The sequence below is a fragment of the Microtus oregoni genome, unplaced genomic scaffold (assembly GCF_018167655.1).
Source record: "Microtus oregoni isolate MIOR12 unplaced genomic scaffold, Mior012 000131F_ref0000151, whole genome shotgun sequence".
NCBI classification, from domain to species: domain Eukaryota; kingdom Metazoa; phylum Chordata; class Mammalia; order Rodentia; family Cricetidae; genus Microtus; species Microtus oregoni.
Genome location: NW_024544774.1, coordinates 148,564 through 175,466, shown reverse-complemented (window position 1 = coordinate 175,466; position 26,903 = coordinate 148,564). Strand labels below are relative to the sequence as shown.

General features: G+C 37.7%; 1 protein-coding gene across 1 annotated transcript in view; it reads right to left on the bottom strand.

Moving 5' to 3' along the window:
• Positions 1-10,821: 10,821 nt before the first annotated feature.
• The window catches only part of LOC121444545 (properdin-like), a 40,773-nt gene continuing 24,691 nt past the window's right edge, over positions 10,822-26,903 (bottom strand). Inside the window, exon 6 of the mRNA XM_041646370.1 lies at positions 10,822-11,205. The gene's annotated coding sequence lies outside the window, so the exon portion shown is untranslated. The remainder of the gene's footprint in view (positions 11,206-26,903) is intronic.

The window sequence follows — 26,903 nt, the reverse complement described above, 5'->3', positions numbered from 1 at the left end:
CTTGAAACACCAAAAAAAAAAGGAAAAGCTTTCTGATATGAGACTAGACTAGATAGCCCAGGGACCTAGATTAAGAAATTAAAAACTATTATTCAAGAAAGTAGAGGAAGAGGAGATGTAATGAGGAAGAGGCTGCTTGTTAGTTCCTTGCTGCTAAGCCCTGAAATAACCATATAAATACTGTATTAATTAAATCACTGCTTAGGTCATTAGCTCTAGCTTCTTATTGGCTAATTCTTATATCTGAATTTAACCCATTTCTAGTAATCTGTGTATTGTCTCATGGCTGTGGTTTACTGGGTAAAATTCCATCCAGCTCCAGTGGGGCTATATGGCTTCTCTCTGACTCTACCTTCTCTCTTCATTCTGTTTAGTTTTCCCCCACCTAGCTCTGTTCCCCTGTAGCTCTGCTATAGACCCAAAGCACTTCCTTTATTCATTAATGGTAATCACAGCATACAAAGGAAAATCCCACATGAAGGAGAAGGACAAGAAGAAGAAGAAGACGTAGGAGGAGGAAGAAAAAAATAAAATGAATCCTAAAGAAATTCTAGTATACTTATATATTCATGCCTTTGTCAGTCATCATTGGAGATGCTGCCTCCTGCAGTTGATGAGAACAAACACAGAGACTCTTGGCAAGACATTATGTTGAGAGTGGGAGACCTTGAAACACTCATTCCTAAATGGGATGCCATGACCAACTCCCTTACCACAGGGCTCAGGAAATGCTGCTGAAGAAAAGACAGAATGAGTGTAAGAGTTACAGTGATAGAGAACATCCAGAAAACAAGGTTCCTAAATCAACAAGATTGATACACATACGAACTCACAGAAACCGAGGCAGCACGAACAGTGCCTGAATAGGTCTACACAAGAAGGGGTCCTAGACCTGAAAGAAGTGGACACATGCTCTTTTCTGTCTTTTAGTGTTTTTTTTTTCTGTGACAATTCACCATGACCATAAAGCAAGCTGTGGAGCAAAGTGCTCATTCAGCTTACACTTCCACACTGATGTTCGCCACTGAAAGAAGTCAGGACAAGAATTCAAACAGCGAAGGTTCCTGAAGGCAGGAACCATGATGCTCCGTCAACTCTGCATTTGTATAGAACCCAGGACCACCAGCTCAGGGATGGCATCACCCACAATGGGCTGGTCCCTCCCCCCATCATTCACTAAATGAGAAAATGCCTTGCAGCCAGATCTCATGAGGCCTTTCCTCAAATGAGGTTCCTTCCTCTCTGATGACTCTAGATTGTGTCAAGTTGACACACAAAATTGGCCAGTATATCATCTCTAAAACAAAAGCAGTCAGCAATTGATAACCACTTGCAAATGCCAATTCTGTTTCCTCCATGGTAGTTTCACTGAGAAGGAAATTACTCTTTAGAGTAGGCTGACTGCCCAGGAATAAATAGTTGGCCTGCAGAAAATGAACTCAAAGGCAAATTTACAGATTCCTTATCTTAGAGTATTATGTCACAGCTTTCCCTTTTAAACGTATTTTGTCTCAATTTTTATTTTAATGTTACTTACATATATATGTATATACATATTCTCACCTTTTACTCCACAGTTCCTTTGCACATATGTTGCTGTTTCCAATTTAATTTTTATGACATTCCTGTGTGAGGTGACAAATGAGTCTGTTTCGTATGTCTTCTTTTGGGCTCTTTTCCTTCTGTTTGTTTTTGCCTTTTGAAAGTGTGTTGGTTTTGTTTTTTATTATATTAAATCATTATCCCTTATAGGCCTGTTTGTTTTCATTTTTGAATATTTTTTTCTGAATAATAGTGTCTCCATCAATCTTGGTGTAGATACCCAGGATCTGGGTCCAGACCTGGAGCCATGTAGAGGTGTGGGGTTTTAAGGGCCATGCTGCCAATGGATCCATGTTGATCTAAATAATCTACACTGCCAACCAATACTATGGTGATATACAGCCTGGGCTGCTGCCAAGGTCCATGTCTGGGTCCCATGGTTTAATCTGACCAGAGGTCTGTATTGATGTCTGTGGCCATAAAACCACTCAGTGCCACAGGGATCAAGGGCATGGACCACCATCCAGAACCAGATTAATGTCTGAGGGTTGAGCCTGTGCTGGGGCCATGCAGATTTGAGTAGCCTGCATTGCCACCAGGGCCATGGCATTGTGTGAGTCTGGGCTGTTTCCAGGAGCCATACCTGATTTTGTGGCCTTGTCACAGTCACTGTTTGTGTTAATGTCCATGGCTTCTGTCATCCCTGAAAGAAGTGAGGATAGATCTATACAGAGTTGAGCCTATTCCTCACTGGGTACATCACTAGGGAGAACTGGCCCTGCCCCCCTCCCCACCAACTGCACTACTCTGGAGAGTGGGTCCTGCACTTCCCAGAGCAGCACAGTAAAACTATCCCTGCTGGAGAGGATGCAGAATGTGGGGATAGCTAGTTTGTACAAATTAAGCTTGCCTGAAGATCAGAGGACAGAGATAGCCACAGCTAACTATAGAGGTCTGGAGGTCTGTACAGAGAGATAGGAAGTGATATGGCTGGGTAGATAGAGAAAGTGATAAGGTGGGAAGAAAAAGGAACTCATGTCTTTTTGACAGGGAAGTGGAGAGATAAAAGTGTCGTGGTTTTGCTACTTTCTCTTTCTCATATAACAGTATTTCTCTCAATATCTGACTGTGAGCTTTTATTATTAAATCCTGTTAGAACTCATGCTACTTATTGGAGCCCAATTTAAGAGCAGGAATTCACAAAAAGCCACTTGTCTGTGGCTATGTAGCTACCGACACAGGCCAGAGCTGCACACAGGGCTCCTGTCCCACATGGCTAGGCTTTCTTTCCTTGAGTGAGTTTGGGATTTTCCTCTTCTCCCCTTTCTGAAACAATCTCTAGCTGCGACCCAAACTCCAGAAGCCCCTGGATCCCAACACCAGAGGACTTAACAGCCCCAGACCGCTTGCCACCTGCTACACATGCTTTTTCCACAAAATCCCTTGTATATTTTCTAGATCTCTCTCTCTCTCTCTCTCTCTCTCTCTCTCTCTCTCTCTCTCTCTCTCTCTCTCTCTCAGACTTTCCTTATACCCCCTCCCCTCAGTCTGCTACTTGCAACTCATGGCTACATGCTAGCAGCCACAGTGTCCCCAGCTAGGCTGTTCACTGCCTGTGCTCTCCACTCAGACATGATACCCCTCCCAGTTCATTGACATTACAGGCAGATTTGCTAAGACAATTGGGAGTTTCTAAAGAGAGGAAGTAGTTAAAAGACAGAGATTCTTTTTTCTCACATTAGAAACACTATTACTATGGAGGGATTTAGGATTCTGTATGATAATATGCCGAACAGTTTGAAAATGGAACAATTAAATGAGAGGAAAACTAATTTAGATGCAATGTAATGTAATTTAGATGTTATGTAATGTCAATTATAAGCACTATCAATTTTATCATTTTTGCTTTTTCACTAAAAGTTTGTTCAACATGAGTGCTGAGATACAAGTTTTAAAAATTCTTAATAAAACAGATCAGAGAGATACTCAGGATCAGACAGAGAAATTTAATGTAGAACCAAATTCATCATTGCATTATAAGGTTAGACAGAAGCAACCTAAAATTTCCTTTTATTTTTCATTTTTATTTATTTATTTATTAAAGATTTCTGTCTCTTCCCCGCCACCGCCTCCCACATCCCTCCCCCTCCTCCAATCAACTCCCCCTCTTTCATTAGGGGGAAGAGCAGACCTGGTTCCCTGCCCTGTGGGGAGTCCAAGGACCTCCCACGTCCTTCCAGGTCTAGTAAGGTGAACATCCAAGCAGCCTAGGCTCCCACAAAGTCAGTACATGCAGTAGGATCAAAACCCAGTGCCATTGTTCTTGACTTCTCAGCAAATGAACAACTTTAATTTATCCAGAAATTACCAAAGACAGAGATCCCCAAGACTGTGTGAGAGTTAAGTAGACTCCTGTGGGAGAAGTAATAGTTTCATAAAAATACATTCACCTTTTGTGAAATAAATCTTAAAATCATGGTTAATATGTAATGGAATTATCCATAGACACTAGAAAGACTTGATTAAAGTGATCCTAGAATCTGGTCCTTAATTACAGTGGGTAAACTGGTTGGAAAAGAAGAGGCTAAGACCATTTAATAGCAAAGTAGGAATAGAGGTATGGAAATTGTCCAAAACCTACTTCTTAGAGAAGGAGATTATGCTGATGTGCAAAGGCAATCTCTATATGATGACCACATCCTACATTTATGCTGCATAGGAGCTTTGAATGCTTGGGACAGAATTAAAGAAGTAGTAAAGAAAATTGAGTCATTTACTAAAGTTATACAGGGTCCAAAGGAAGCCTTCATAGATTTCTTACATTGACTGACTTTGGCAATGAGTAGAAGGATACCAGATTCAGAAGCTAGACAAATAATAATTAAGTATTTGGCATTTGAAAATACTAATGTAAAATGCAAAGGGGTAATTAAGCTGTTATAGGCAAGATCAGAAGACATGGAGGAATGGATCTGACACACAGCAAGTATTTATCTCATGACCATGATGATGCATAGATAGGAGAGGTAATTTTCAGAAGTTTGAAGAAAAAATTGAAATGTCAAATGTTTCAATTATGGCAAACATGGTCACCTAATAAGAGATTATAAACAGGATGTTCCTAGAAACAATGTTTTTTTCTAAGCATAATTCAAACAGAATCCCTCTCCCTTCTGAATTATACAGATTATTGAGACTTTATCAATTAGCAGGAATAGACCCAGCAAAAAATGTAGTAACATTCATGAAAGATGATACTGACAAATTATGGGCAGAGAGTTAACCCTGGCAAAGAGCTTGTAGCAATTTTGGGGAGATATTAACAGCATGTATCCCAAAAGCAAGAGAATTCTACTTCCACAGAGAACTGACTGAATCCTTCTTCACATTGTTTGGGAAAATATCTGGAGCCTCTACATTCTATAATGATGCAAATAAATCAGAAAATGCAGATCACAAATCATAAGTCCCTTATGATACTGTCCAAAAGTCAAAATTATATGGTATTCTCATAGTACTAATTTTTTTTGTTTGTTTGTTTGTGTTCCCAAGAGAGGGTTTCTCTGTAGCTTTGGAGACTGTCCTGGAACTAGCTCTTATAAACTACACTGGCCTCAAATTCATAGAGTTCTGCTTGCCTCTGCCTCCCAAGTGCTGGAGTTAAATGTGTCTGCCACCGCCATCTGATGGCGTAAGTCACAAACAATCCCACACCAGTTTGGAATTATGACCAATAGAGAGGTTATTTATTTAAAGGGGAAAAACTTACATATCACCGTCCCAGACAATGGCCCTCTGTGCAATCAGGAAGGGAGCCTACTTGCCAGAAGTGGAGCCGGAAGCCAGAGAGCAAGCCAGGGCAGTTGCCGCTTTTTTAAAGAAAGAGAGACCAGGCCCCAATGGGCTGGTATCTCAGCAGCTATTAGCTGAAGAAGCGGAAGGAGCTCCCACAACAACCATCAAGACAGTGCTAGTATATTTTAAGGAAATGCTCAACAAAATTACTGATTCACAATGTACAGAAAGAGTAATTTTGCATATTGAAACTACTGAATTTATACCAGATGATTCAGAATTGACTTTATTATTTATTCAGTTATAAGAAATAATCGAGAATAGGAATCATCTCATATACATAACACACATAAAAATCAATATGGGTTTGCCAGGTCTTCTAGCAAAATGTAATGCAGAAATTGATCAATTATTGATGGGAAATATGTTGGAGGCCTTTTTTCATAAAATACATCATGTCAATAGCAATGGTTTAAAAAAAGACTTTTCCATCGTATGGTATTTTGTTAAGGAAATGTACTATTTGTTCTTTATACAACCAAGTACCACTATGAGAAGTAACCCAACTGGTACTCAAAGGAATGAAATATGGCAGATGGATGGGTTCCATTTTGTCAAATTTGGAAAACTAAAATATGTATGTACACCACACCATTGCAACCAAATCAGGTTTTCAATAAGCAACTGCTTTAAATTTGGAAATGGCTGATTTGGTAATCGCATATTTGTTAGATGTTATGGCCATCATGGGTATACCTGTACAAATAAAGATAGACAATGGACCAGCATATGTCTCTATGAAAATTATATAGTTTTTGCTTATTATAAAATAAAGAATATTACAGGTAAACCACACAATCCTACAGAGCAACCAGTTATAGAAACATCAAACTGAACTCTAAAGGATATGCTAACAATAAAATAAGTGATGATAAAGGCCCCTAGAAATACATTACATAATGTTTTATTAACTTTGAATTTTCTAAATATTAATGTGAAAGGAACAACAGCTGTGGAGAGACATTAGATAGTAGAAAAACTATGGAATTAAATCAGCCATTTATTTTAAAGGTATGCTAAACTCAGAATGGCAGCCAGCACATGTGTTATGTTGGGGAAGGAGTTTTGCTTTTGTTTCTACAGGAGAAGAAAACCTATAGATACCATCAAAATTGATGAATATTTGATTTGAATAAGAGATACTCCTTGATTAGAAGAGGTAATATTTAATCAGACAGTGTGACCATTCAATCTAAACTAACTTTAAAACTAGCAAATGCTTTTCATTTGATCAGATATAACTTGTCATAAGGGAACCCCAAAATTAGGGTTGGGGAGTGTTTTGTTTTGTTTTTTTTCATTTTTATGAGAACAAAGGCATTCAGCTAAGAAATCCAAAAACACTGAATATATAAGACGTCTGAAGGAAAAGGACATATCATCCTGAAAAAATGTCTCAAGAAAAAGAGTCAATTGATCTTTTGGAATATCACATTTCCATCAGTATAAAATTTTATAAATCTTCCCAAATGTTTGTTTCTGCTATTCTTTACAGACATACATAATACAAATGGTCTTTTTGTAGTCCCAGTCAACTTAAACATTAAAGCTGACTTTAGAGTTGGAGTGTGACTCTCCCTTCTCTAAACCCAAGCATGTTCATTAAAGTAAAGGCCAAATCACTGTCTCATGTGAGAAGAGACACATAATTTAGAACAGAAGACAAATAATTTAAAAGACTAATTTATTGCCACTAATCTCATAATCCTTGATTGTATTTTGAGTCTTTGAAGATTTTCCTTAACCTCTTTGAGATCTGATATACATGACATTTTAAATGTCTAAGTTTTCTATAGTGAACCAAGACCATGTCCAACAGTGACATTTGAAGTCTCAAAAAAAAAATGAAGGATGGGACCCCACAAGGACAATTCCACCAGGACTATGATAATACCACTGAGCTGAAAAACAATACCTAAAGATCAGCTTTGGGCTAAAAATTGCTCAGGACAATTTTGAGTTGGCTGAGACAATCCAGCCTTACAGACTATTCTAGTCAAGACATGAGACAAACCATGCATTTCCCTTTACACAGAGACTAGACTAGACAACAAAAGTTATAGTTGCCTCTCCCAGGACTTGACAACTAACCCAAAATTTTCTTTGTAGTTTCCCTAAAGATACCGTTACCCTTAGATAGTAGGAAGTAACTTTAAGAATATGATACCCACATTTCTAAGAGGTGGAGTAGGTGGCTTTTTGTTGTTGTGTAATGGGTTATGGATGTTTGTTATTGTTTAGGGGGGTTGGTTGCATGTTGTTAGGGGTTATAGTCAGAAAGAAAGTTGAACGAAAACAATTAGATTCAGAGTTCTTGCTTTGAAAAAATGAGCAAGTGCATATATGTGATAGGATATCAGCTCTACTGTATAAAGAAATAAGGGGGATATAGAAATTGAATTAAAAGATAGATTATTCAAACTACTTTTAAATAAAAAAGCTACTAGTTTTAAATATTGGCTTGGATTCTTTGTATATTGATACAAAATTGAGATTATTTTTGTTAGAACATAATGTGCTTACATTTGTAATCTTGTTCAAGGTATGGTAACTATGCAATTCATTTAACCTTATAATGCATATATTTAGCCCTTGAATGTTATTACCAAGTATTTAGGATAATAGGAAGTACAGGTTATCAATTAATCATCTATTGCAATAAAACTTGTAGTTATATTAAGTAGGTTTTCAAGGTCATATAAAGATATATTTTAGATAGACAGATCATCTTCAAGTATTTCAGATATGTAAAGAAGATGGCATTTCTTTTCTTTTTATGACAATAAAACATGTCTGCTACTGAGAGAACCAATTTACTTCAGAGAAGATAACAGTCATCGAAGACATTCTTTTTGTGGCAAATATCAGCCACTGGCTAAAAAAGTGCTCTTGCCTTAATGGCTGACAGTATGCTGTACAGACTGGACAAGGAGGACACAAAAGAAATGATTGCCAAACTTTGCCAAGACAAGGGAGGACAACCCTTCAGAATATCCTGCTTCACAGAAATGTCTGTCAGATATGCTAGGCCTATAGACCAAATATGGGTACCCAAACTTTACAGAGGAACCTTGGATGACTGTCCAGGCAGTTTGCTGTTTCCACAATTTCTTATATTTTTTGGATGTTGTTTGCTTGTACTTCCTGTTTACTCATGTAATATTATTTCCTCATTGGATCTCTGATGAAGACTTAATAGTTACAGTTTTCCTTGTTATCAGATTCAGAAGAAGAAAGTCATTAAAGATCTATAAAGGTTGAGAGACATGAAAAGATAGTTAATACAATCTGGAACAGAAAGTGAATTAGGTAGAATTTTTGGACTCACCAAGATAGGAGACATATGGAGTATTTTCTCTGAATTTATCAATTGTTAATGGACTAGACATTGCTAATGAATTTATTACATGCTTATATTGTACATACCTGTTGTATCTATTTATATAATTTTTCCTACGTTAGCAAAAGTATTTTTAAAAAAATTTAGAAAAAAAATAGGAGAAATGTGGTGCTATCTTGTTTTTACAAATAAAGCTTGCCTGAATACCAGAGGGCAGAGGTAGCCACAGCTAACCATATACGTCTACAGGTCTGTACACAGAGAGAGGACGTGATATGATTGGGCAGAGAAAGGAAGTGATAATGTTGGTGGAGAGAGGAACTTAGCTTCCCTTCATCTGGGAAGTGGAGAGGTAAGGTGACCGTGGTTTTGCTCCTTCATCTCTCTGATCTTTCCACATATTCATCAATATCTGACTGAAGATTATATATATATATATATATAATACATATATATCATTAATATATTATTAAGACCTATTAGAACTCCTGCTACAGCAGAAGAACCAGCCTTCACTATTCGAGAGTGGGAGAGTCTACTCCTAACAGCACTCTGTACCTAGTCTGGGCACCATAGTACAGCTGATCATAGATAGAAATCCACATAGTACCACCTTCCTGTGATTGCAAGTCATGTCGGATATCTAGCTACACTCTTCATCCACCATATGGTGGGGTGAACAAGAGTGAAATGACCTCCCTCACCCCTCATCTCCTGTGACAGGTGAGAGAGCTGGCCCTGAGGACATGGCAGTAAGAGAATTTTCATGGTTTCCAACCAACAGCATCACTAAAGACAGCAGGTCCTTCAACTCACCTGGGTAACACATTAGAGTTGCCTCTGATGGTAGGAGTGCAGATGAGATGGCCCAGAGGGCATAACAGAAAGAGAACTGACCCCATTACTCCTTATCTGCCATGATGTTGCAAGGGTGATAAAAAAAATGCTCTCCCTCCTCTTGACCCTTGCCACCTTGACAGCTTGGCCCAGGGCCAGGAGAGTGAAGCAGCTGGCCATGACCCCCACAAGCTGCAGAACATGGGAGAGAGGGCCCTACACCTTGCCTGGGCAAAACAGTAGAGTTGCCCCTATTCTTTCCCTGTTATAGCATTGGATGACAAGTTTAACAGAAATAAGCTCTCTGTCCCAATCCCTTGCTAGCTGGGATGCGGGGAGAGCTGACATCAGGGAGCATGAGAATGGAGGACTTGGCCCTTTTCCTCACCAACTGAGGCAATAGGGTGAGTAGAGCAGGTCCTGTACCCCACCTGGACAAAATAATAGAGCTGGCTCTGGTGGATGGGTGCAGATGAGCTAGACCCAACGGTGTGAGAGCAGGAGAACTTGCCCATTCCCTGCTGTCTGCTACATTGGGCAAGTTAGCTGAGGCAGTGCTGTAGAGTTTGTCTGAGTGGTGATAATGAGGTAAAGCTAGCAGCTGGATCAATCCAGATACCACCCAGGCTCAGAACCAGGACTACAAGGAAACCCATGTTGCCCACCTCATCTATGAACTTCTAGAGCATGGGAAGGGGTCAGACCTTCAGAGTCAAAGCTCCAGGATCTCCAAGACATAAGACAACCATGGGATATCCAAAAGGATTACCAATCACAGCCCAGTATCAACAGTTTTGCAAAAACCAGATTCCTTGAACCAGAACAATGACTCATTGTGATGAACACTTACATGTAAAGACTTTTTATTTGATCTTTGTTTGGTTTGGTTTTTATCTTGTTTTACTTTTAAATTTTGTTTCGTGGGGGAGGTTGCAAGGGTAAAAACCAGAAGCTAGGGGATGGGGACATGAGTGGGATCAGGATGCATGTTGGGAAATCCACAAAGAATTAATTAGCATTTTTTAAAAGAGAAAATAGTGTTTTTTTTCTTATACAATATATCTTGATTACAGTTTTTCCTTCCTCCACTCCTCCATGGTCCTTTCCACATCTCTCTCTTCCCTCCATACCCACTCCCTTTCTGTCTCTCATTAGAAAAGAGCTGGCTTCCAAGAGACAACAATCCCGCATGACAAAATAAAATATAATAAGATGAAGCAAAAACTATCATTTGGATGTTGAACACAGAAACTCAACAGGATGAAAAGTGTCCAAAGAACAGGAACAATAATTAGAGATCCACTTGTTGCCACAGTCAGGAGTCCAATAAAAATACTAATCTAGTAGCTATAATATGTATGGAGAGAACCTGGCACAAACGCATGTACGCCCTGTGCTTGACACTTCAGTCTCTGTCTATGAGACTTGTTTAGTTGATTCAGAGGGTCTTCTAAATGTCCTCCATCCCCTCTTACTCTTACAAATTTTCTGCCCCGTCTTCCATGAGATTCTCTGAGCTCTGAGGGGAGGTATTTGGTGGAATCCTTCCATTTAGACTTTCTCCACATAAAGGTGGCTGTGGGTCTCTGCATCTGTTCCCATCGCTGATAATGGCTGGATAAGGCAGTGATCTATGAGTATAGCAGAATATCATTAGCAGTCATTTTATTGATACTTCAAAAAGGTTTTAGACCAGCTATTGGAGCTCACAAGACTGTACAGTGATGTACAGCTGACAGTATATTTCCATGAATTTTCTGGAAAACAATCTGCTTACAAAATCATTTTAGCAGTAAGGGGATGAAATGGCCATCTGTTGATGGAGGAAGGTCATTGGCCAATAAAGAAACTGCTTGGCCCTGTGGGTGGAGTAAACAGAACAAAATGCTGGGAGGAACAGGAAGTGAGCTCAGAGACTCCACAGCTCTCTCGGGAGCAGACGCCTCAGGGAGAGACGCCATGCTCCTGGCTCCTGGGCAGATGCACGCTATGAAGCTCCGACCCAGGATGGACATAGGCTAGAATCTTCCCGGTAAGACCAGTTCTCACAGATTATTAGAGATGGGTTGATCGGGATAACAGAATTAGCCAGTAAGGGCTAGGGCTAAAGGGCCAAGCAGTGATTAAAAGAATACAGTTTGTGTGTTGTTATTTTGGGGCATAAGCTAGCTGGGCAGGTGGCCGGGGTGTTGGGGACGCAGCCCCGCTGCCCTTACTACTTCAATCTGTGTTTATTAATGTATTTATAGTGCTGACATTCTGAACTGATTCAATTACTGGGCTGGCTAACAAACATTGTGTGTGTGTGTGTGTGTGTGTGTGTGTGTGTGTGTGTGTGTACATTAATGTGTCTGTGTGTGTGTGTGTGTGTCTGTGTGTGGTATGTAAATGAGAGAGTACGGGTGAAAGGAAAATGGAAGAAAAGAAGTTAAAATTGGAAGAAGAAAAACTAAGTCGAAAACAATTGATATAAAAATTGCTTCAGTTAATACTTCTTATACTGTTTTCACATAATTACACTACACAGATTTTGAGAAGAATTCAAATATTGAAAGGGAAAGGGATGGAGTTTGAACATGGTAGTTCTGTCAAAGAACTCATTATAACACAATATGTAATAGTTTATGCAATTTTTAGTACTTTTAGTTATTTGCCCTTCTTAGAGAAGGTCCCACAGAGAAGTCAAGTGCATGGAGGGTTGGTGCTACACAGTTTCACAAAGGCCTACAATTGTCCTGGGAACACAACAATGGCATGCTCCTATACATTTTTTTCCAATTCATTTTCAGAGATAAGAGGTTGATTAAACTAAGTCATGCTGATATATTTAAAACATAGAGGTTGGCAGGTAAATGCAAGAAGACTATTTTTCCCCAAGTAGGTGCTTTTTAATCATTTCAAAAAGTCCTTATTGGTTATTCCACTGCTTGCTTCATAAAGAATGACTGTTATATACTTATTGATAGTAAGTTGATTTTGAATTTGATACACAAAAAATTGGGAAGTTGCCACTATTTTCAATTACATCATACAAATCTTAGTACCTTAGGAATCTCATGTTGCAAGTTCAGTAGCATTGCTTATTTTTGCTCATTAATAGATCAGAAATCAAACAATACAACATTTATATTTCATAACACTTTACTTGCTGTTAAACATTTAATTCTTTAAAGTACTGAAAACATTGAACTTGATTGAAAATAAAAGTTTCAGTTTACTTATTTCATTGGATTACCAGGATTAACACTGTTCAGAGTAAATGACTAAAGAATATTCAGATGTCTGCCATGATAATCTGTATTTGAATTAATAAATCAAGGTGCTCCATTGTAGCACCCTCTCTGCTAATAATCAGCTCTGTGCCTTTAAACAAATTATAAACTTTCCTCCTAATCAAAAAAATGATAGGCTCAAGAGGATAGTACTTTAGTGTCTGCCGGTTTAAACATCCCCAGATAACCTTCCTAGTGCATTCGTTCTCTTAGAAGTAACTAAGTCTCTGTGTAAATTAACTGAGAATTTAAGGTATGTTTTAAACAAACCTTCTTGTCATTTGTGACTTATTAATTTACCTACTCATATTTAATCACATTCACACCCTTGTATTTTGTATATTTATGCATATATTATATGTATCTATATCCACATGTTATCTCAAATATTTGTTATCATAATGTTCCTTTATCTTTCCTTGTTTTCATATCTTTCTTTGCTGCTGTTGTAATTGTTGTTCAAATCCCCCCTTAATCTCCTTATCGCCCAGCTCCCTTGAAAGATCCAGGATATAACTCCCTCAGATATTGAGTGTCATGCCAATTTCTTTATTAATGCCCTGTAGATATTTATGATCTTTTGTATAAAATTGTGGTTATCAAAAAATTCTTTTAGTGTGTTCTTTTAAAAGTAATTACAGTAGGAGACAAACTGTCCACACTTGGCATTTTGTACTTTATTATAAAATTATGCTATTTTAACGTAAACTTGAATTTCTTGGTGTTCCAAACACTAAGCTGTTTCATTATTTTTTTTGTTGGGTATAAAGTGTAGGACAAAGCATTCTTTGATAGGAATTTATTTACACATTTTAGTTGATATTTCACTTATAGCATTTTGTAGATTATCTATTTTCTTTTTATAATTAACTATATGGGTATTCCTAGAGACATTGACCTTTTTCTGCTTTAAGGAAAATGTAAATGGCAAATATCTGTTTCTATGCATATTACACAGAGCTACATAATTTTACTTATATATTTGACATCGAAGTTTTGAAATATCCACAAATGATTTATTTTCTTTTCATCTCCCTTCTAAAATATTTTCTGCTTTATTCACGATTCATGTGGCTTTTATCACAGTCACCAGGGCTTTAGCCACACTTAGACATGATACTCTGTAAGTTTCACAATCCCTTAAGTTTCTGTTTGAAATAATATGATATTTTCTCTGCTATAAAAATAATTAGGAGATTTCTTTCTTTTTCAAAGGATTAAAGTGTGCAGGTATATACATTTGTATACATTCATCATTAACATTGATCCATTAAATAAGACTCTGAGATAAATGTTATTATTGGGTACATTTTTTTGTGTGTATGTGTGTGCGTGTGTGTATATGTTAGTGAGGATAGAGTAAATGACTAGTACTTACACAGGCTAGTAATGGCAGAACTGAGACTTGATTCAGTCCATATAGCTCAAGTTTTCAATTACTATTTTGTTTTGGTTTTGTTTGTCTGTGTGTTTGTTTGTGTGTGTGAGTGAGTGAGTGTGTGTGTGTGTGTGTGTGTGTGTGTGTGTGTGTGTGTGTGTGTGTGTGTGTGTCTTTGTGCAGGATGCGCTGTCCCCCTAGAAATCAATACAATTTTCTGTGAAAAGGGTATTGGAAGTAATGAATATTCCATATTGTTTTGAAATTTTATGTGCTTTGTCCAAGCTTGACTGATCTATTTCTCTTATACAAACTCAAAGCAGAGCTTTCAAAAGCATGAATGCCAGGCACAAGGCTCCTTTGTTAAGAGCAATTTTACCTCTTTACTTTATGAATACCTATCCTTTCCTGTACTGTAGAGTGCACATTTGGAACAGTAAGGAGTCCTATTATAAGATATTTACTGAATTGATTTTTTTGAAACAGCAGAATTATTTCAGGCTTTAGAAGCAGAAGAGATGTTTAGAGAAGGCAATTGTCCTGTAAATAGTAATACAGTGTATTGAATGCAGCCCCAAACAGCTAGTGATAGAGAGAGACAGAATCAGTCACTAAATGACCATCATGGTTAATCAAGATGTTTAAGGTTGAACCTGGAAAGGTAGCTCAGCAGAGAGAGCAAGCTGCTGTTCTCAGTTCCAAGCATCCATATCAAGCAGCTCACAACTGCCTCTAATTCCATTTCCAAGGAATTGGACACCCTTTTCTGGTTTCTACAGACACGTGCGGGCATGTGCACACACGCACATACACACATACACAAAAATAAAACAAAGATAATATCTTAAAAATAAAATGAAATATTAAGACAGTGATTCTTTTTTTTAAAAAATCTTACCTGAAAATTTATAATCAGAAAGGGTTTTTAATGAAGCCATTGAAAAGAAGAGAAACAGTAACCTTAATTTTCTGTCAAATAGTATTCATTGACAAATAGATATATTTAATCTTTTATGTTTTGTCTTTATTCTATCTGTATCATTATTTGTTTGAATAATGACGTATATAATGGATTTGACAATAACACTAAAAAAACTAAAAACTAAGAGCACAGCTTATCCAAATTACGTGTTTTGCAATTAATTGGGATAAAAATGTTAAAAGTATAATGTTAGAAGTGAATTTAGTAATTAGATATATATATTATATATGTATATATATATTATATATATATCAGCATATATGTCAAACCCTTAGAATCCACATGTATTTCAGCATAGTATGACAAAATATAATGGTCAGTCTTTTGTTTCAGTGGTTATCACCTTTCCTCCTACAACCTGAGACATATGCATTTAAGAATGTCAGCCCTCCACAAACATGAATTTATTTGATCATTTAATTTTGAAACAACTATTAGTAATTTTCTACATATCAATAAGTCTCCTAGATTATTGTGTTAAAAGGGGTAGGAACAATGAGGGCTGATGAGAAGCCAAGGACAATGGCACGGGGTTTTGATCCTACTTAATATGCTGGCTTTGTGGGAGCCTAGCCAGTTTGGATGTTCACCTTCCTAGATATGGACGGAGGGGGGAGGACCTAGGACTTACCACAGGGCAGAAAACCCTGACTGCTCTGTGGACTGGAGAGGGAGGGGGAGAGGAGTGGGGGGAGGGGGAGAAGGGTGGGAGGAGGGGGAGAAGGGTGGGAGGAGGGGGAGGGAAATGGGAGGCTGGGAGGAGGTGGAAACTTGTTTTTTGTTTATGTTTTTTTTTCTTCTTTTCACAATAAAAAAAAGGGGGTAGAATTATTTTTTCACTTTGTCTGGAACCCTCAGGCACATAGACAAGGAGTAACAGTGAAATAAATTATTTGTTTATTGTGTTTTAAATTCACTATTCCCCTGTCTCCCAAATTGAGATTATAGTCACTGGTCACTATTCTCTATTTTGTCTAAAATGACCTTCTCATTAGGGACATACATAATGTGTTATAAAATGATTAATTGGAGTAAATCTGAATACATAAAAGTTTAAAGCAGTCTAGGGAAAACACAACTAAGATCAAAATATAAAAATATGGAAATAGCTGGGTGGTGACACATGCTTTTAATCCCAGTACTTGGGAGGCAGAGTCAGGTGGATCTCCTTGAGTTTGAGGCCAGCTTGGTCTACAGAGTGAGTTCCAGGATAGCCAGGACTGTTACACAGAGAAACCCTGTCTCAAGAAAGCAAAGCAAAATGAAAGGACATAACAAAACAAAACAGAACAAAACAAAAATAATATAGGAAGAGAGTGGAAGGACATTTCTGAAAATGTAGATCAGGGAAAGGATTTTGCTAGGGAAACTGGCAAGTTGCTAGGTTACTACCACCTGCATCAGAAGATTCAGAGTGTAGTGTGATGAAGAAGAGAGTTGTCAGCATGGCTGAAGATACAGAATGCATCAGAAATACATTTCTGAAAGAAAAGAAAAAGGAATGGATCAAAGATCTTGGTTATTTTTCTATGAAGAACCTTGAGGTCTACTTTTTTTTTTCACTTCTCTTTAGATGCTGAACCTCCCTTATACATTCCTCGGAGCTCAAGCTATGGGCCTTAATTTTGACATTGCTGCATGGTGGTGAATGATTCTAGAGTATCTGATTAACATCTTGCATCAAGAGTTAAAATCAACTTTAAATACTGGAAGATCCCTATTCCTTCTCATGATATCTTCTGCGTGTCTGTGAAATCACTGTCTTCTCAAAGAATATTTGATTCTTGTGGAAGCCCTAACAATGCAATGTGGTTCCAAGGCTGACAAAGAACTTGATGACTGGCTTTATACTAAACTTATTAATAGGTGTTATTTTTATAATCTTACTTCAGTTGTTGCAAAATCATTTCCCATGACCTGGCACTTTACTTTTCAAGTAAAATCTTCAAAAAGATCCAACTTTAAAAGAGTAAAATGTATTCTTTTAAGCTGTATATGTAAAAATAATAATTAAAAATGGTTTATAGCTATCTGTAAGGGTATAATAGATACAAGGCACTAATGTGAGATAGCACTTAGCATATGAAAATTCCTAGAATAAATCCCCACATAAGTGTTCCATAAATAAAATCTGTAAACCAGAAACAGATGCGGGAAGTTGAACCTTGTATAAATAAAAATAAATATTAAACTGTGCAGTGGTTAAGACCTGATCTTATTACATGTTCATAATGATATTTTTTTATTTTTCTTTCTTAATTATTGTTTCTTTAGTTTTCTGAGATTATAATACAGTTCCATCAAGTCTTCCTTCCCTATTTTCTCTTCAAATCTCGTCATATTTTATCTTCCCTTGTTCTCTTTCAAGTTAATGGCTTCTTTTCAGCCATTGTTTTACATGCGTATTTGTATACTCTTCCCTTGCAGAGAATAGTTCTCTCACCCTCAACACTCCTTAGTTGCTTGTAGTTCTTTGCATAGTGGTGAGTTCTAGTTGGTTTTTACCAGACAACTTTTGGATGTCTTTTGTTGTCCTTATTCAACTCATGTTTAGGTAGTCATGATGAAAAGATTTTATAAGTATAGCATCTGACATTACTAGGAGACATAGTCTCACAGCAAATTCTCTGATCCTCTGGCTCTTACAATCTTCTTGGCTCCTCTCCCCCCAATATTAGAGTACTACTCAGTAGTAAAAAAAAATAATGACATCTTGAATTTTGCATGCAAATGGACGGAATTAGAAAACATTATCCTGCGTGAGGTAACCCAGACCCCAATAAACGAATATGGTATGTACTCACTCACAAGTGGATATTAGTCATAAACAAAAGGCAACTAGCCTATACTTCAGAATCCTAGAGAAACTAAGTAATAAGGTGAACCCATGGAAAAACATATATAGACCTACCTGGAAATTAGAATCAGACAAAAATTTGGGAGCAGAGGAAAGGGAGTAGAAGGAAGGGGATAAGAGTAGTTGAGGAGAACTTGAGGGTATAGGATAGTTGCAATGGAGGAAGGACAGATATGAGAGAGAGCCTAGGAAAGAGATATCTTAATTGAGGGAGCCATTATGGAGTTAGCAAGAAACCTGGCTCTAGAAAATGCCCAAGAACCCACAGGGATGACTCCAGCTAAGACCCTAAGCAATAGAGGAGAGGGTATCTGAACTGACCTTACTCTGTAGTCAGACTGATGATTATCTTAAATATCACCATAGAACATTCATCCAACAACAGATGGGAACAGAGGCAATCACCCACATTGGAGCCCTGGACTGAGCTCCCAAGATCCAGTTGAAGAGTGGAAGGAGTGAGAGTATGAGTAAGGAATTCAAGATCATGAGGGGATCATCCACTGAGACAGTTTGCCTGAGCTAATGGGAGCTCACCAACTCCAACTGGACTGGGAGTGAATGAGTATGGGAAGAAACAAGCTGCTTTTACGGGGGTTGACTGCTGGAGCAGACTGAGGGGCCACTGATAGTGACACTGGGATGTGTCTCTACTGCATATACCGGCTTCATGGGATCCTATTCTCTTTGGATGCAAACCTTACTCAACCTAGAAGTAGTAGCAAGGGCCTTCAACTTTCCACAGGGTGTGGTACATGACATTCCCTTAGGGTTGGAGGGGTGGGGGCAGTGGGGGCAAGGGTCTGTGGAGGGAGAGGGAGGGGATGGAAAGAAGGAGAGGAAGTGCGAATTTGGATTGTTTTTTTAAAGTAATATTAAAAAAAGAAAGAAAGAAAAAAAGAAAGTAAGTCAGGAGAGGAAGTCAAGCAGGGCACGATGCTGGAGGGAGAAGATAATGCAGAAACCATGGATAGGTGCTGCTAACTGGCATTTCTTCCCTGGCTGTCTCAATCTGCTTTCTTATATAAGCCACGACTACCAGCTCGGTGCTGGAATCACTCACTGTGGCTGGGCTCTTCCCCAATGATCACTGAGAAAATGTCTTACAGCTAAATCTCATAGATGACTTTTCTCAAGGAGGTACCTTTATATCTGATGATTCTAGCTTGTGTCACACAAAAGCAGTCAATAAAATAGTTTACAAGAGAGTTAAAAGAGAGTTGTACACAATTGGAACTACAAACACATCTCTGATAACACTATAGCAAAATAAATGAGGAAAATGGTGTCACATCGTTAAACTTTGTCATTTCCAATAAACTTGTGTTTTCTAATTGAAAAAAAAAAGAATATCTGAGAAGACAGAACCTCAACTGAGAAAATGTTTCTATTCGATTAGCTTATAGGTAATTTTGCTGGAAATTTTCTTGATTAATGATTGACTGTCAGAAGGTTTTGTCCAATGGGAGTAGTGTCACCCCCAAGCATAGCATTTTATCGCAGTAATAGAATCCCTAATTAAGACAATGAAAAATCTCCTTGAATCTACACTGTGATCGTGATACTTTGTGAAGTCTCTGTCTGGTTAGAGGGCTTACAGTGCATACTCTAGTGTGTTGAGATCAGAGTGCAGAGAAAGAGAAGCTTAGTATTATTCTGTGAGTGAGATCTTCTACCAAGTGCCTAAGAATTCACAAAAGCTGATATTCTCTAGTCTGGCCTCCATTTAAAACAGTGCAGCAGACACCTCAGTGGCAAATCTTTTGAGACACTAGATACAACAGACAGGAAACCTAAGATTGTTGAAATAGGAGCGGCAGGGCTGCATCCCCGGCACCTGGCCGCCCGCACAGCTAGCTTTACCCAAAATAATTACATGGAAACTGTATTCTTTTAAACACTGCTTGGCCCATTTCTATCTAGCCTCTTCTAGGCTAATTCTCGCACCTGGACTAGCCCATTTCTAATAATCTGCTGTAGCCCACGAGCTGGCTTACCAGGAATGATCTTAACCTGCGTCTGCCTGGAGTGGGAGAATCATCTCGACTCCTCGACTCAGCTTCTTTCTCCCAGAATTCTGTTCTGTTTACTCCGCCTACCTATGTTTTAACCTATGAGGGCCAGCCAAGCAGTTTCTTTATTTTTTTAACCAATGAGCTTCCTCCATCATAAGATTGTACTTTTTACTCTTAAAAATATTAGATAAGTAAATATATTTTTAAATTTTACGAAAAATTTGTTATATAATAATAGTCTATTGATATGTACACATGTCTATCAGGTTTAAGAAATACTTCTGAACCAAATTTGATAGCAGGGTTTTAAGCAATTTTATTTGTTACCAGTTATACTTCTTCAAATAAATAAAAAGTGTGCATCTCCTTTGAGAACATGTTGCAAAATGATCATCCCATCCTCATGAATAGACAATGAGGCTGGATGGGATTTTAATGCTACATGCGTCCCTAAAGTGTATTTTTTGCTGCTAGGAATTCTTGTATCTCCCAATGCAATATACTGCTCTAGGGGTTTAAGATCACATTCAAACTGAGAGGGATGAAGGAGAATAAAAATGAGGAATGAACTTGGCCTGGAAAGACTAACTTAGTATAAAAATTTATAAATTTCTATGTAAGATTCATACTTTCTCAACTGGATCAACTTTCTCCCGAAGAAGAAACAAAACCTAATATCTATTTATATGGTCATTACTTCAAAGGTTAGTTTTTCTGGCAATGAAGAATATTATTCTCAAAGGAATACTATAAAATACATGGGAAATAAGCAAGTTTGATAAGGAGTAGAGTTGCCACAAGTTTTATTCTTCATTGGAAGTAACTTTTGATATGAACAACTAATATGCGGGAGGCATCAGATTGTTCTCAAGCCAGTAATAAATATTCATGGAAGTAATCTAGACAGATAAAAAAATAACTGGTCTGTGCATGTAAGCTTTGATCCCTTGATTTTAGGAGGGATTATTTTAGTAATGTGTTTTGAATTTAAAAAAGTTTTGAATCAGAGTTGAACAAATAGAGTGGGGAGTTGATCAGTCGGAGAAGTCTGAATCTGCTGGAACCCTGATAGCGCAGCCTCTCTGAAATCCTCCCACCTTGGGACTCCTGGTGTACTGTCATTAACCTCTTTGTTTCAGGATTGGACACAGGCACAGCTTTAAAATTATTATAACTCAATTATCTAGCTGCATTCTTTCCTTTTTGCTGTTTTTACTTTGATATGAGACTTTAAACTTTACCTACATGTTTAGTTTGTGATTGAGACTTGACAATTGCAAAATTTATACTTATGTAATAACTTATGACTATAAAAAGCTGTGTTACTTGGTTTTATTCTGATTTCTCATATTAAATACTGTTCTTACAGGTCAGGAGACAGTTTGTCATGATGGGGAGAACGTGAGTTGCTTTCTTACTTCTGGGTGGGTCAAGAAGCAGACAAAGTCATAATGGCACTTGGCTCCACCTGCCCCCTCTTTTTTAATCTGACCTAGATCCTAGCACAGTAAATGGTCCTGTTCTCATTCAATGTGGGTCTTATCCCTCAGTGAATCATTTCGGGAAATACCTTCACAAGCACATCTAATACATAAGAGTTTCTTTTTTATGTATTTATTTATTTATTATGTATACAATATTCTGTCTGTGTGTATGCCTGCAGGCCAGAAGAGGGCGCCAGATCTCATTACAGATGGTTGTGAGCCACCATGTGGTTGCTGGGAATTGAACTCAGGACCTTTGGAAGAGCAGGCAATGCTCTTAACCTCTGAGCCATCTCTCCAGCCCCCATAAGAGTTTCTTAATTTACTCAAGTCACAATCCCAATTACCCTTAGCAAATGCAAAACTGCTTTTGCTGCACTGTTGTGGACTCTAGGCCACCATTACTGACTACTCAGGACAGAACCCTGGCTTTGATTACTGATTGAATCTTGGGGAGTATCTTTACCCCTGTAGTCTACATTTTCTTTCTCTAAACAATGATGCTTCCAAATTCACAGTAATTCTTTGAGGATTAAGTTATCTAAGAATGAGTATACACTACATGCTCTAGAAACAATATTGATAGCATTATCTTCTTGCTAGGTTTATTTATAATATTTAATCTTTTTATTGTTAACAATGATCAATGATTTTTTTGAAGCACTGGCAGTTGAACAAAAAGACAACATACAGTAGTTACATACTCTATTTCTCAGCCACATAGATGGTTTTGGGCTAAATCCAAGACTTGGCCTTGTTTCTATGCTTTGCTCTGTGACTTCATTTTCATTTAGGAGAAAGCTCAGGCCTGAAAACAGCTCCAATATTCCTCTGTGCTTTGCTCTCCTAAGAGTTGAGAAAAATCTCTTTTCTTGGTCCTGCAATTGTTTAAATTGTGAATTTCTCTACATGTTTAGTTCATCCACAACATTGTCCTTTGGTGTGCAAAGTCCTTCTGTATGTGTATTGCTTTTATTGTTAATGAACAAAGCTGCTTTTAGCCAATGACTTGACAGTGTAAAACCAGCCAGGAAATACAAACTGAGATGTATAGAGTGAGTAGGCAGAGTCAGTGAGAAGCCATGTAGCCACCCGAGGTACACGCCAAGCCAAGGTTCCACACTGGAACCTTGCTGGTAAGCCACAGCCACAGCCACGTGGTAATACACAGAGTAATATAAATGGGTCAATTTAATATATAAGAGTAAGTCAGAACTACACTTAAGCTATTGGCCAAACATTATTATAATTAGTACAGATTTCTGTGTGATTATTTTGGCTATGGGCAGCTGGGAATGAATGAACAGCCTCCGCCAACAGATTGGCACACCAGTGTGGTCTGAAATATTCGGGGCTAATGTCCACCACTCACTTTGGGTCTGGATGCTTTTGTGCCCATTTGGGGTCAGGAGCAAAATAGCTGAGACCATGCCCACAGCTCAGCAAATTCTTGCTGTCATGCCCAGAGATATTTCCAAGCTGTGCAGTGTGCTGCATAAGAGATTTAGCTTTTACTCAGATAAAAAGGTTTGTATTTTGCTCGGTGCTACCAAGAGTTGAGGTGGTGAGGACTGCTCTCACCAGGCAATCTCAGAGGCAGTGAACAGACCTCCACCATGTTGGATTGGGTGGAGCCACAAGACAAAGCAGCCTTGCAGTCTTAGTCCTTGCTATACCTGATTAGCATTTAAAAAAAGCACCTGGTCAGAAAATAATTATAGATATGCACTAAAAACAGACTCAGGCAGAAATAAACCTCTGAATGGGTCACAGTCTGTCTTATAAAGTACATAGGCTTGAGATACAAGAAAAAAAGTATAGACGATTATAAATGGAAATAATTTTTTAAAAAACAAAACAGAGCCTTTAAACAGACACAGTGCAGACAGTCGTAGATTAGAGGAGAAAAGAAAAATAAGCCACATAGAGATGGAATATACACAGAGAGTCTGGGTAATGTATACTATTGTGTTTTCTTTGAATTATTTGACTGTGAAGGAGCTAAGTACAGAGAGACATTTCATTGTATGGCTGCTAAGCTAAACCAGCATGTGTATTATAAAGGTAACTTGACTTCAAAATTTGGGTCTAAGAAAATGTTGCTTTGAATACTAATACTAAAATAAAATGGTTGACATGATAAAACATCCATTACTTAAAAACTGAGCTATGGGTGTCAGAACATGGTCCAAACATGGTGTCACATGAGGGGAACTTTGAATGTGTGTGAAAAAAATAAGAGTCATGTGACCTCCGTTTATTGAAAACATGAAATTGTTTTTGTAATGTATTTTTGCATTCCCCTCAGATTTAGGAAATAGGAGTGAGTTTACTTCAAATTATTCCAATTAAATGTTTAAAAGATTCTTTATATGTCCCCAAGGCAAAACCTGTTTTTGCCATGAGTGGCTTGTCTTGTGATTGTACACTTAGGTGATTCTTATTAATCCTCAGGGTATAAACTGGCAGATGCTCTGAGTAAAGTTGGCTATTGCAAGAGACTCTCATCCATCTCATTTTTAGGCCACCTGTCACAGATTCACACTAACAACCAGAGTGGCATAAACATAGGGGGACTGAAGAGATGCCTCAGTGATTAAGAGTATATCCTGCTCTTGTATAGAACCCAGCTTGGTTCCCAGCATTCACACTGTGCCATTTACAATCACTGGTAACTCCAGTTCCAGGGGATTCTATAAGCTCTTCTGGACTTCATGAACACATACCCACAATCGTAATTATTATTATTATTATTCATTAAAAACAAAACCCAACCAAATAGTGCTGCTAAGATGGGTCAGTAGGAAAAATACTTACAGTGTATCATATAACTTATCACTTCTCATATTAATATTTAATTTGTTCCTATTTGACCAACTGAAGCTTCTTAAAGTCAATTTTGTGATTTCTTTTTCTGTTTGCTTTTTTCAAGACAGGGTTTCTCTGTGTAGCTTTGGCTGCCCTGGAACTCACTTTGTAGACCAGACTGGCCTCAAACTCACAGAGATCCACTTGCCTCTGCCTTACAAATGCTTGGCTTAAAGGTGTGAACCACGACCGCTAAGCATGTTTTACTTTTTCCTTTTCTTTATATCCAGGAAGTTTTTAATTTCTTTCTTAACTTCTTTCATTCTTTTGTCATTAAGTAATGAGTTATTTAATCTCCATGAGTGTGTTATTGACTAGAGATTTGTTTATAATCTGTTTTAAGTTTTGTTGACTTATGGTCCAATAGACTATATAGAGTTATTTCTGTCATTATGAATTTGTAAAAATTTGCTGTATATCCCAGGGTATAACCTGTGTTAGAGAAGTTTCCTGAGCTGCTGAATAAAATTTTTATTCTTCAATGTTTGGGTAAAGTATTTTTATAAATATTTGTTAAGTCCAAAAAACAAACAAAAAGAATATGTTGCTTTGAAAAAGAGGTTCTACTTTTGTTTCCACAGAGGATGAGAACCTGTGGATTCCTTCCAGACTAATGTGGTTTGATCAAACAAAACCCTCTGAAAAATTGGCCCAGATGGTCCAACATCCATAATGGTTTCAGGACTGCTATCTGAGATGGATCTACCACATGAGATACCCCATTACAGACCTAATTAACAGCACCCCCAATAAGCAGGAAGTAGTCTAGACAACAACATACAAATTCCCTAGATGATTGTTTATAAATGCTTATTTACATTTAAAGGGGCATATCCTATAAATATGAGTAGTTTGCATTGGTATGGATCTTGGTGTATTGATCCAAATTTAAGGTCAATTTTGCCATATGTATATTTTTGCTCTTGAATAGGGTATTGTGTTTATGCAACTCATTTAAAAATGTAATGTATAATTAAGAAATACAGGTTAATAGATAGTCATCTATAATAGTCAAGCTTGTAGTCATGTTAGTTAGGTTTTCATGATATATAGAGATATGTTTCAGTTAGATAGATAATCATCAAACCTTTCAAAGACTATGGAATATGGCATTTAAAATGTTTTTAAAACATTTGGACATTTCATGACAATGAGACACACCTGTTCCTGGCAGCAACAATCTACTTCAAGAGGATAATGGGCTTTGAAGAGGCTGCTCCTCATGGAGTTTGTTAGCCATTTGGGCAAGAAATTTCTCTTGCCTTGACTGCTTGACTGGACTTGCAAGCCCCACAGAAAAATTACTGCTGAAACTACCTAAAGAAGGTGAGACATGAGACAGTCCTTCAGGGCTCCTGCTTCACTTAAGAGTCTGCCAGACATTCTGCAGGACCCAGAAGAAAGTGACTGACAAACTGTCAATATAGGTGAAACAGTTTTTGAAATTTCCTTCTTCATAGAAAAGTCTGTCAGATGTTATGGGTCAGTAGGATGAAGATGGATATTCCAAAGTTACATAACAGCTTTGGGTGACTGTCCAGGCAGCAAGATGTCTCTGTTAATTCTAGAGTTTTGGAAGTTATGTACAATGCACTTTATGTTTACATAGGTAATTTTATATGCTTCTGGAGTCTTTCATGGACTTGAAGAAAAATATTTATGATTATAAAGAATAGATTACATATAAAACTTTAGACTCACAAAATAAGATAGATGATAGAGTATTTTCCTTAATTAGCCAAATGTAAATGGACTAAATGTTGTAACTATAATTCTTGTTTGATAACTATTTTGTTGTATATAACTTTGCTTTGTTAAGCTGGGCGGTGGTGGCGCACGCCTTTAATCCCAGCACTCGGGAGGCAGAGGCAAGAGGATCTCTGGGAGTTCGAGGCCAGCCTGGTCTACAGAGCTAGTTCCAGGACAGGCACCATAGCTACAGAGAAACCCTGTCTCGAAAAAAAAATTGCTTTGTTAAAGTTACAACTTTTTTTTATTTACATAGAGTGGGAAGTCCTTCTGTATGTGTGCGGTTATTATTGGTTAATGAATAAAGCTAGTTCAGCCAGTGGCTTAGCAGAATAGTACTAGATAGGAAAACTAAACTGAATGCTGGGAGACACCATGTAGCCACCTTCAGGAGATAGGTGCACTGGAACATTGAGGGTAAGCCACAGTCATATGGTGATGCATAATTAATAGAAATGGGTTATTTTAAGATATAAGAGTTAGCCAGAAATACACTTAAGTAATTGGCTAAGCACTGATTTAAATAATATAGTTTCTGGGTGTCTATTTCATGGTCTGGGCAGCCAGAAGCAAACAAGCAGCCTCTGTCAACAGTTCTTCCTGACATAATGTAGCACTATGTAATTTAAAGGCAAACACCTTTGGCTTTAAAATCTTATGCCTTGCAAATAGCATTTATTTGAACAAAACTATTGACAAATCCTGCCTCCCTGATAGTTTGCTT